General features: G+C 49.9%; 1 protein-coding gene and 1 non-coding gene across 2 annotated transcripts in view; both read left to right on the top strand.

The window, feature by feature from the left end:
- The window catches only part of LOC120375474 (zinc finger protein 850-like), a gene marked incomplete at its 5' end in the record, with an annotated part of 271,416 nt that overhangs the window by 145,610 nt on the left and 113,214 nt on the right, over positions 1-12,592 (top strand). The window lies entirely within an intron of this gene.
- TRNAC-ACA lies at positions 4,705-4,776 on the top strand. Its single transcript has one exon. It is a non-coding gene; the product is annotated as a tRNA-Cys (tRNA).

Here is a 12,592-nt window from a genome sequence, read left to right as displayed (position 1 = left end):
AGTTATACTGTAAATAAAGAAGGGAAAAGGAATGGACATCAAGGAGACTGATGGGAACAGTTCTCACCCTCTCCCCTGCACAACAATCAACAACATTAGCAAATGTTCTTAGGGTTAGGGATCATGGCCCCCCCCCCGAACTCCTGCCCCATCCAACCCCCCGCGTTCCTTGACACCTCCCCCAACCCCAGAGACCCCTGCCCCATCCAACCACCCCTTCTCTCTGTCCCCTGACAGCCCCTGGAACCCTTGCCCCTGACTGCCTCCCACTGCCCCATCCATCCCCTGATCCTTTCTAACTGCCCCACCAGGACCCTTGCCCCTATTCAATCCCCCGGTTCCCTGCCCTCTGACCCCCGCAACCCCGATCCACCCCACCCCGAACCCCCTGTCCTCTCTCCAACACCCCTCCCTGCCCCCTTACTGCGCTGCCTGGATGTGGCTGGCGGCACTACAGTCCAGCCGCGGCTGGAGCCAGGAGCCCCGGGATGCTGGGCCGGGGCAGGAGTCACGTTGCCGGAGCCCGGAACTGGAGGGTGTGACGGGAGCCGGACGGCCAGAACCAGGTAGCTGGCCGGCCAGAGTAGGGCGGCTGGGAAGGAATGCGGGGCTGGGGCCGGAGCCGGGCGGCGGGGGATGCGGGGACGGGCGATGCGGGACGGGGACGCGGGACAGAGCTGGGCGGCGGGGACGCGGGACGGAGCCGGGCGGCGGGGACGCACGGCTCGGGCCGGGCCGTGGCGGGGACGCAAGGCCAGGCAGGGCCGCCCAGAGAATTCCGGGGGCCCGGGGTCATCGGCGGGGGGGCCCTTCCGTTCCGGGACCTGCCGCCGAAGACCCGCCACGGGGCGCCCCTGCCGCCGAATTACCGCCGAAGCGGGACCCGCTGCTGAAGTGCAGCCCAGTCTTCGGCGGTAATTTGGTGGCGGAAGGCCCCGCCGCGGGTCTTCGGGGCACTTCGGCGGCGGGTCCTGTAACGGAAGGGCCCCCCGCCGCCGAATTACCACTGAAGACCGGGCTTGGGCGGTAACTCGCCAGTGGGGGGTCCTTCTGCCCCAGAGCGGAAGGACCCCCCTCCCGCAGGCAAAGACCAGGAGCAGAAGAAGCTCCTGCGCCCGGCCCCGCAAGAGTTTTCCGGGCCCCCTGGAGCGAGTGAAGGACCCCGCTCCGGGGGCCCTGAAAAACTCTCGTGGGGGCCCCTGCTGGGCCTGGGGGCAAATTGCCCCCCTTGCACCCCCCTCTGGACAGCCCTGAGGCCGGGGCCGGCGGAGGCAGGTACACAGGGCTGGGGCCGGGCGGCGGGGGAGGAAGGTATGCGGGGCCAGGGAAGGGCGGCGGCGGGGGGGGCAGGGACGTGGCCAGGGCCGGCGGAGGCGGGTACGCGGGGCCAGGGCCTGGCGGCGGGGGAGGCGGGGACTCGGTCGGAGCCGGGCGGCGGGGGAGGCAGGGACACGGCTGGGGCAGCCCAGAGCCCTCTGATTCCCGGCCGCGGCTGGGATTTAAAGGGCTCTGGGCTCCCCGCCGCAGCAGGCAGCCCAGAGCCCTCTGAGTCCGGGCCGCGGCTGGGATTTAAAGGGCTCTGGGCTCCCCGCGGGTGCCGGCAGCCCAGAGCCCTCTGATTCCCTGCCGCGGCTGGGATTTAAAGGGCTCTGGGCTCCCGCCGCGGCTATTGTCCCGATTGTAGACCGCACCCCTAGTTTAAACACTCACATTAGGGGGAAAAAGTGCGGCCTATACTCGGGACAATACGGTACTTTCTTTGTAATGTATTCTCTTTATGTGATGTGGGTTTCTATCTTTCCTGAAGGCTATTTGGTCACCCGATTGGATATTAGTTCAGTTTGATAGGATGTAGCTCAGATGTATTGGAGAATTTAAGACAATGACCCTTAGCTAAAGTCCTCATTTATGATTTCAGCTTTGCTTTTTCCCCATCCCTCCATGATGACATGGAGAAAGTTGAACTGCAGTTCTATCAGCAGGAGAGAACTCTCTAATTTACTGGACAGCAGTGATTTAAAATCTCCACTCAGAAATGATGAACAGCAGCAGAACCCCAACTAACTGAAGGAAGTGCATATGATCACAGTGTATTTCAGTTGTTTAAGGCAATATTGTCTCCACTGATCTGGGAAGAGAATTCCATGGTAAGTGATTTTGAACTAGGCAAAATCCCCATGTGTTTGGTTTCCAAAGCATTTGTAACTCAGGCCCTACAGAAGATCTCTCCTAGCTAATCCTATGGCATGGGAAATGCTGCCCTTCATGACACAGATGTTGAGGAAATAGAAGTGTAGTTTTTTGTCAAATTTATCTTTTGTAGGAGCTAAAGATCTGTATAAAATGAAACCAGTGTTGAAAATGTAATAGCTTCAGAAAAATAGCCATTTTTAATAGAATCTCCAGCTCTGGTAACTTAACGAAGATTCTGATCCAGGCCTGTATCCAGTCCCTTCTCTGGACCTGTGTCACCGAATTAAAGAAAAGCTGGGCATGTTTCAGGAAGCCATTCCTCATTAACACTGCTGAGATTTGAAGTGGTTTTGTAAAGGATTCTACATCAGAGAAGTGTAAATTTACCCTATCCAAGACCAAGGATTTGGAAAGAGCTGAGGTTGAGAGTCCACACCCAGTTCTTGGTTTCCACCCTGGTAAAGGAAGCGATGGTGACCCAAGGAAAATTGATTGTGCAACTCCACTTCCTAGTTCAGTGTCACTGATTACACTTCCAAAGGATGCCAGGGTTAGATTGAGAACAGTCATCCTTCACTGGATGCAAAGAGAGAGTGCTTCATAGGACAGTCCTTCCCTGTGGATCCCAAACTGGCTGCCTGATTGGGTAACAAGGACTTTCGGGCTGTAGAAATGATGGTAACCAATGAGGCAACGAATTTGTCAGGCTCCAATTTCAGACTTCCGGATACATGCATGTTGAGTCCTGATTGTATGGTTTTGTGTCTGACACTGTGGCTACACAATAAAGCTGATGTTGGCGCAGCTGCACCAACATAGCTGCACTGCTGTAGCACTGCTATTACAGACGCTCTAAGCCAATGGGAGAGATTTCTGCCATCGGACTTGATTAGTCCAACCCTTGCAAGCGGTGGTGGCTATGTTGGCAGGAGAAGCTCTCCCACTCATGTAGCGCTATCTACCCAAGGGGGATAGGGCTGTGTAACTGGATTTTTCACAGCCCTAAGCAATATAGTTATCCCAATAAATGTCTTTAGTGTGGACCAGACCTTAGTTTTCTCTTGTGTTTTATGCATTTACATTACTTCTCTACGTCCTCCTACTTTGAAAGATTAAAAAGTGTGAAAAGAGAGGTATTTTTCTCCATGATGCAAACATTCCGACATAGAAGACCCCTTTTACGAACACATGTGGCAGAAGAACCAGAGATATATGAACTCACAGAAATGGTTGGGACCTACGTTGGAACAAACCACAACAAGAACCAGGGTTCAGTTGTTGGCAATGGGGATTAAAAGAAAACTAACATATATGACAAGAATTTGTGATCTTTGAATATGTTATTGTTACCAATTAAAATGAAATTATAGGTGAAGTTATTGGTTAAAGAGTAAGAGACTGTGTGATAATCCGAATTATTTTGGAAAACTGAAAGTTGTCTTGTTTTTGTGTTTTGTTCGTTGTACAGGCGATACAACAGGAAAAGGGACTGTCTGAATTGCCAAGGCAGGTAATGAACAAGCTACAGCAACATTAACATACAACATCATTAACCACAAACACACTCTAATCATGCCCCAGCCATTGCTGTTCGGCCATGGCCACATGTACAGAGCTGCACAGCAGTGAGTGTGCTGGGGAAGCTGGTCTGAGCAAACAATTGGAAATGACTCTTCAGTGAGAACAGAACCAGAGTGTAGAAAGGCCCCTGTGTTAAGTGGGTGTGGCTGAGTGCTTAGGGAGCTGGGTTGGAAAGCAATGGGCGTCTTTCTGTAGAGGTTTGATTCTTGCCAATTAGACAAGGCTAGTGTGTGATGTCTCCATGGCTGTACTTTCAGTGTCTGATCACCCACGGTGCCCCAGGGAGCCAAGCCTAGATGTATGCAGAGGCTAAGGACAAGTCAACATTTCAAACAGTGAGTCTGTGCTGCTGCAGCTCAGTAATGGAGATGCTCCATGCCAGGGTTTCTCAAACTTCCTTTCAGTGCAACCCCCTTCTGCCAAAAAAAACTTACTATATGGCCCTGGAAAGAGAGACCAAGCACCAGGCCCCTCCACACCAGGCAGGGGGGAGCCAAAGCCTGAGCCCCACCCCAGTGTGGAGAGGGCAAAACCAGAGCTTGAGGGATTCAGCCCTGGGTGGTGGGATTCAGACTTTTGGTTTCAGACCCAGGCCCCAACAAGTCTAATACCAGCCCTGGTGATCCCATTAAAACAGGGTAATGACCCACTTTGAGGTCCTGCCCCACAGTTTGAGAACCACTGCTCTACGCTGATGGGAGAAAATTTCCTGTGGGTGTAGTTAATCCACTTCCCCAAGAGGTGGCAGCAATGTCAGTGGGAGAAGCTATATCGGTGGGTGTGCAAGCTGTGGTGTTTACCACATTTAAGAATTTTAATCAAACCCCATTTTTAAAACCACCTGTGGTCTGGGAATGGCAAAGGAGTTGGATGAAACAGGGTTTGTCCTTCAAAGTCCTGGAGATCACAATTCCCTGCTCCTGTTGTCATGGGGGTAGAGCTCAGTGGTAGAGTGTTTGACTACAGATCAAGTGGTCCTTGGTTCAAACCCAAGTGCCCTCTTATAACCTTCTTTCTTTTTTTAAAAAAGAAGGAAAACATTTTTATTTCCATTCTCCATTCTGTTCAGGAGCTCCACTATACGGGGGTGCTTGATATGAATGTAAACACTCAACATTTCGCTGTCCAAATGCATAAAAACCTAGCAAAGCTGTCCAGCTGAAATCAGTTCCAATCCTCTAAGTGTCTAGTTTACGTCTTCATCAAATAAACAAAGGGATCATATGAATGTACATTTGCAGATCCCTCTCTCCAGGGCTGTGCTGTGCAGAAGAACAAGAACCACATCCAGTTGGGGTTCAGGAGTCTGATGAGCAAAGGCAACTTGCTGCAGGCTAAAGTCACCAGCACTTTGTCTCCTTCACATTCAGCCAGCAGCTGGGCCCCCAGGACAAGGCATGAGAAGAAGACAGTGACTGTGAGCAGGAAAATAGCCATCAAGAAGCTGGCTAAAGCTGCCAAGATCCCCAGGAAGGTCACCATGCCCATGTCTGAATGTGATTTGTGGAGATTAATGGAAGGAGGAGGCACACGTCAGAGCCCTAGGGGGAATCAGGTCAGGGCCCTAGTGGGGCTCTGGGTGATCGCTACTTCCCACCACCCAACACACATGCAGTGAGGTTGAGTAGTGTCTGCAAAAGAGAAACTAAACAGCTAATTATTCCTCCAGAAAGGTTTTTAATGACTTATGACTACAAAGGCAACACAGGCAGAAGAAGAAAAACAGAATTAAAGACCAGCACTGAGTGAGGGTTAATACAACCCAAACGGTGGTAGTGGAGTCAACATGGGGAGCCGCGGACATTGATCCCGCACCGTGAGGATGGTAGGTAATTTGATCTAAGATACTTCGACTTCAGCTACGTTATTCACGTAGCTGAAGTTGCGCATCTTAGATCGATTTCCCCCCGTAGTGTAGACCAGCCCTGAGTGAGGATTAATACAAATGGCAAGTTATACTGGAGACAAGCATAAGTCCAAGTAATATTATGCATTAACTGCCTATTCCTATAAGTGCACATATAAAAGGTAAAAAATATTGAAAATAGTCACAAGCACGTGCAACGCTACTGTTACTGATTGCCCAGCAACTTTACATGTATTGTAACCACCCCCCACAAATACAGTTCTCTATGTAATACTAATACATTGATTCACTGTATTTTACTAACCTGAACCTACCTATCACCTTAAATAAACTACTAGCTTCACCAGTGAAGGACATAAATCCACACCGTGTAGAGGTCAAGCATAGGAGTTCATTACACACAGTGCTGGCGGAGTGTCACCTTGCTTATTAGGCTCAGAGACACTGTCAGTTAATTGATTACAATAGACTTTATAGATTTTCCATGGGCGGGGGAAAGTGACGGGGTAGGCAGTGCCACACCCCGGGATAGGTTTTGCAGCAAGCCAAGATAAGCACATTAGCCAGTGGTTAACAGGTTACATAATGTCTCCGCCCATGGTCTCAAGTTAGCAAGTGAACATTTAATTAATACTTTAATAAAATGTTAGTAGTATAAAATATTTATGTTGAATTCTGATTTGAGGTCCATTGGAATGGAGCAACTCCTTTGATTGTCCACCAGGTACATTCCTAGGGGTTAAAGCAAAGAAACAGTGAAAGTATATGGCAATAAAGATTGTTTTCTGTGTCTTAAGGCAGGCATTGGTCCCTTGGAAGGGAGGTGGAAGGATGCCAACTTTTCCTAAACTTAAGGCTGGATCAGTGGGAAGAACGTCTCCCTACAGAAGAGACTAACACAATAGGAACAGGGATTCTTTGTTCAATCTGCCACTCTGAATAAGACACAATAATTTAGTTTTTAGCTCCAACACCTGGCAATTTGCTGACCAAGCCTATCTTAGCAAGCAAGGCTTTCTGTTTACCCAGCTTTCTCTTAGCTGATCACGATTTGCTAGGCCTCTGGTCCCTTGACCATATTCTGGACTTTGGGTCGGGAAAAGAGCTGGCACAATCCATAGACCAGGTTGTTATATAAACTGCACATGGATTTTAACCCTTCACATACAGTAATGGCAAAGTTCTTGGTTCAGGCTTGTAGCAGTGATGGAATAAACTGCAGGTTCAATTCAAGTTTCTGGAGTCCATCCACAACTGGGATGAGTCATTCAGTCCTTTGTATAGAGCTTCAGTTTGTAGCAAAGTCCCTCAAGGGGTATGAAGCAGGATTGAAGACAAGATGGAGATGAGGCATCAGCCTTTTATAGTCTCTTGCCATGTGGTCTTTGCTTTCTTTGTCCCAAGGACACTCTATCCAGCACGAGGCATAGAAAAACCTTAGAGTTCTGTCCATAGGCAGGTCCCTGCATACCTTGCTGAGACACAAGGCGAATCTGCCTTCTCTCGATGGGTCAGTTGTACAGCTCATGGTCCTTAATGGGCCATCAAGCACGCTAGGCAGAACTGACACCAACTTGTCTGGCTGGGGTATTCCCCGGAAGCATAGCACAAGTTTGAAATATGGACAGCATAGAGCCAATATTCATAATGTCAACTACAAGAATGATACACATCTAAAGATAGCATAATTATAATCAGCCAATCAGAACCTCTCCATAGACCCCTTACACGACAACCTTTCTATAATATTGGCTGCAAATATAGAACAGTGGTCCCAACAGTGATCTATACAGTTACAGATTATGTCAATAACATCACAGGAGGTGACACAGCATCAGTGAGACTGATACTGGAATACTGCCTCCAGTTTTGGTGTCCTCGTTTGAAAAAGATGTTGTGAAATTGGAGTTGGGGCAGCCACCAAATGTTCTGAGGGCTGGAGAAAAATGCCTTCTAGGGAGCTATTGAAAGAGCTCAACCTGTTTAGCTTATCAAAAGAAGATTGAAAGGTGACTTCATTGAAGTGTGGAAGGACCTTAATGGAGAGAAAAGATTGGGTATTAAAACAGAGAAAGGCATAACAAGCCCCAATGGCTGGACGGTGAAAAGAGACAAATTCATATTACAACTAAGGCACAAATATTCAACAGCGAAGATGATTCACCACAGGAGCAAACTACCAAGGAAAGTGGTGGATTCTCCATCTCCTGATGTCATTTAATGAAAACTAGATGCCTTTCTGGAATGTGTTTGCCCCAAAAGTAGCTCTTGTGTCATACAGGAGGCCTGTGATATGCAGGGAGTCAGATTAAATGCTCTAATGGTCTCTTCTGGCCATAAAGTCGACTAATTTCTGAAAAACTGAGTGTAGTATTGGGAGCAGCATCTGATGTTTTCCTGTCTAGCCGGCTTGCTTCCTAGAACGAATGCTCCTTGAGTGGGGTGATCCACAAGGAGTAGCTCAAACCTCCAAAGTGCCTGGGCAGGGGCAGGACATTAGCACAGCAAGGGAGGGGTGTGGCAATGACATCACAAAGGCCTTTTGCAAACCCTCAGACTATTGGTCAAAGGTGGTGGGGAGGTGGTGACCTCACAGAGAGATGCTAACATCAGCCAGTGAGGCAGTGGTGAGCTGGAGATGGTTCGCATGAACCGGTTGCTAAATTTAGAAGCCAGTTTAGAACTGGTTGTTAGGGTTACCATATAGCCAGCAGCCCCCGCTGCTGCTGGGAGACAAGACACCTCGCTCTGTGTAGCTAGAGCGTCCTTTGCCCGAGTGGTACCTTCCTCCATTTCCCCTGCAGTCCCCCGATCAGGGCCTGTGTCTGGCCTGGGACAGGGGAGGGGCTCCTCTCCTCTCCATTGGGGACATGGCGGGATGAGAGATGTGACAGGGCTTTACGGGAAATCATTATTTGCCTGATTCATGTGCCAGTCCTAGTCCTTGCTGACCCAAACAAACCGTTTATCCTGCATGCTGATGCCAGTTTGGAGGGTCTGGGAGCACTCTCCTACCAGGAAGTGGAAGATAAATGTAAATCTGTGGCCTTTGCCAGCTGAGGACTGTCTGATAGCGAAACTCTCTATCCCATCCACCAGCTGCAGTTCTTGGCCTTGAAATGGGCCATCACTGAGAAATTTTGAGACTACTTGTCTGGTGCTCACTTTCAGGTATGGACAGAGAACAATCCACTGACTTATCTGTTAACAAGGGCTAAGCTGGATGCTACAGGGCAGAGATGGGTGGCTACTTTTGCTAGCCATAGCTTCAGCATTCAATACCAGTGAGTTGGTATAATACGGAGTGTGATTTATCAGGACCACCATTCTTGGCTGGGGGGAGGATGTAAGCAGGGTCAGAATGAACTCTACCCTGCCATCTGTTGGTGATGTGTTATAAAGGCCTTTTGTTGCTGATGTGCATGGTCACACCCACTCCGAATTGCATGATGGGGGTGCTTGTCCAAATGGTCATTTCGGCTGCTGTGGGATCCCCAGTCTCTTTGTTATGAGGGCAGGAGTAATAAAGTGTAGTTATCCTGGTGATATGAACCAAGGACAGTAGAACGGTACTTAGCAGGTCATGATTTCGGGACTCACCTGAACCTACATAAATATCGTTAGAGAAGGGACATGGGTTCCAAAGCATACTGAGTTAAGAAAGTTTGAAAAGGAATATATGTATTTTAATACTACAGGTTTCTTTTGAAATTTCTAAATGCAAGTTTTACTGTTTTCTTATTTCTTTAGTTTAAGAATTAAGTTATTTATATTTCTATTATAAAATTAGTTTAATACTACAGATCTAAAATCAGTGATGCTTATATGTAAGTTTTACACATAGTTAAATTGAGAGGCTTCATATTTGGGTAAAACACTCTTTTACACTCATACTTGAAGGGAATTTTGCAGATTGTACTCTGAGGTGGGGAATGGGGCAGGACTTTGGTGGCACATGCACTATCTCTGCAACCAACGTTTGCTACCTCACTCCATTTTACCTCTCAGGACCAAAATATACCATGAAGGAGATCTAACAGTGTAAGCTTAGGACAAACCACTGCAGCACTAACAACAATTCAAAGAGATTAAAAAATGTCTCTGTCTTTACACACCAGGAACAGGAGAAAGGACATCAGCAACAACATACAGAGACAACCAAACAACCATCCATTTCTACTTCCTGCCAGGTTTTGGTGTTTGGAACCCATACCCCTTAATGGTGAGTACTTTCCAGGACAGGGTGAAGCTTTCAGGCCTCAAATGCCAGGTACAGTTACTCTGTCCTTGATCCAAAATGAACAGGAAAATACACTGGATTACTCTTGCCCCAATAACAAAGAGACTGGGGATCCCACAGCAGCTGAAATGACCATTTGGACAAGCTCTCGCATCATGCAATCTGGGGTGGGTGTGACCATGCAAATGACATCAGCCCCCAAAGGCCTTGACAACAGATCACCAACAGATGGCAGGGCAGAGTTCACACCGATCCTGCTTCAACTAGATTGTGGCAAAGATTAAAAAACACTGGACATCAAAACTCACCAAACATGGGTCAATCCATCCTCATCGTCGTATCCGCTCATTATACTCCACTCCTGAACATAGGCCTCACATGGACAACATACCCTCCTAACTCAGTGTCTGTACTTTTAGCCTTTTACCCAGTCGGGGCTATTGCAGATTATGTATTCCTTATGCCACCCAATCTTAAACCGAACTTCGCACCCCCTGAGTAATCTGTACGTTGTTCCCTGAGCACCAGAAACTTCTACGCCTAAACGCTGTACCGTAGACTTTTTATTTCTTTGAATGTCATCTTAATAAAATGTTGACTTTTGTTCGAGATCCCGGCTCCTGTTCCTTTGCAAGGCGTGTGCGTTTGCTCCGGGTTTTAGTCTGCTAATACAGCGGGGGGGGGGGGGGGGAGGCGATTGAGCCAGAGGCGCTTGCCTGCTGCAGACACGTATCCAAGGCCGAACCTCGTCCCCCACAAGCTGAAGGCTTAACTGAAAACAGTTTAAGAAGTGCTCCCATCTCCGGCACTCAGCTCCCCAGCTCCCAATGGGGTCCAAACCCCAAATAGATCCCTTTTACCCTGTAGAAGCTGTACAATCCTGTGACCAGGGCAACGGCCTAGCAGCCTGTGCATCTGCCTGCCAGTGCGAGAGCGCGTAAGGCACTAATCTGGATAGTGGTGGCTGGGTGGAAAGGGGGTGACAAGCCAACAGAGTGGTGCAGCAGAAGCGTGCTGGGCTCATCACCCAGAGGTCCATGGATCAAAACCATCCACTGCTACGCATGCACTTGTTTCTTTCCCCTCTGGGCCTGCCAGTGACCAGCAGAGCGCCTAGGCCATGAGGCAAGAGATGGCTGAGGCAGCAGCAGCGGCCTGCCAGGGAGCTTCCCGGCACCTCTGGCTGCCTAGGCGGTAGGCCTGGGCATGGCAAGGGCCTCCTGTCCCAGAATGAGGCTGCAGTGCTTCCTGGTCCCCTTTTCCCACCCACCAACCAAAAGGATGGTGATGGGCTTATCACCATCCTTTTGGTTAACAAAACTCTGCAGGGGCCCCCACGAGCATGGCTGAGGCTCCCTCCCCAGCCCCGTCTCCTCCTCTCCCCTCTCCCGGAGCCTCAGCCCATCCAGCAGCATCCCAGACAGCTGCAGCCTGGCTCCGGTGGGGCCCCTGAGCCCCGCCCCTCTCATAGCGGCGTGGTGAGGGGGCGGGGCTGCGAGCTCCAGGCTCAGCGGAGGGAGCTGAGCTCAGTGTGGAGCTCCCAGCCCCGCCCCCTTGCCACGCGGCTCTGAGCGGGGAGGGGCTCAGGCCCCGCAGAGACAGCTGCTTCTGGTGGGCGAAGCTCCTGGATACGCTGAGGCTCTGGGTGAGAGGGGAGCCAGGGGTAAGGGGTCAGGGCTGGGGGGGTTGGCTAAGGGGCAGGGAGTCCCAGGGACAGGGAGTGGGCAGGGGTTGGGGGGGCGATCAGGGGACAGGGAACGGGAGGGTTGGATCGTGGGCATTCATGGGGTCTGTCAGGACTCAGCGAGGGGGTGATAGGGGTTGGGGCAGTCAGGGGACAGGGAGCAGGGGTGGGGTCCTGGGGTGGTAGTGGATGGTCACTGGGAGACAGTGAGGGGAATAGGAGCAGGATGGGTCGTGGATTCTGAGGGGGGTGGGCAGTCGGGGGGCAGGAAGTGTGTGGGGGTCAGATAGGGGCAGGGCCAGGCTGTTGGGGAGGCGCAGCCTTCCCCACCCTAAAGCTCATTCAGCAGTTTGAGGCTTGCAGAGGAGCCTAGCTGTTAGCTTTTCCATTAGGGCTCCCATCCCTTTCACTTCTCAAATGCCAAATTATAGTCTACATTTAATTTCAGTGCCATAGGGACATTCATGTCAGGGGAGGGCAGCTTCATTTAAAATTAGCCACTGGAGGCGGGATCACATGAGAAGAGCAATATCCTACACCACCTACCTCCTTCCCAACCCTACCAAGGGAGACCCCCCACTACATTTCCTGAGGCTCCAGAGGGGTTAATTCAGTGGTTCTCAAACTTTTGTACTGGTGACCCTTTCACATAGCAAACCTGTGAGTGTGACCCCCCCTTATAAATTAAAAACACTTTTTTATATATTTAACACTATTATAAATGCTGGAGGCAAAGCAGGGTTTGAGGTGGAGGCTGACAGTTCGCAACCCCCAGTAATAACCTTGTGACCCCCTGAGGGGTCCTGACCCCCAGTTTGAGAACCCCTGGGTTAATTTAATTTTAGCACCCTGTGTCCATTCACATGCATGTGCTATTTTGAGCATTTCTCTTTCCACAACATAGGCTCATCCCAGATTTGGAACAAGCTCAAATGCTCAGTTTGTGGAGTATGTACATAAGCTATACTAAAGACAAACCCACAGTAACCGTCTCCAGTTTGTGAGGGACCCCATGAGGAAACTCATA

The sequence above is a fragment of the Mauremys reevesii genome, linkage group 12 (assembly GCF_016161935.1).
Source record: "Mauremys reevesii isolate NIE-2019 linkage group 12, ASM1616193v1, whole genome shotgun sequence".
Lineage (NCBI taxonomy): Eukaryota > Metazoa > Chordata > Testudines > Geoemydidae > Mauremys > Mauremys reevesii.
The sequence above is the reverse complement of the archived record's forward strand: the minus strand, read 5'-3'. Positions and strand labels throughout refer to the sequence as shown.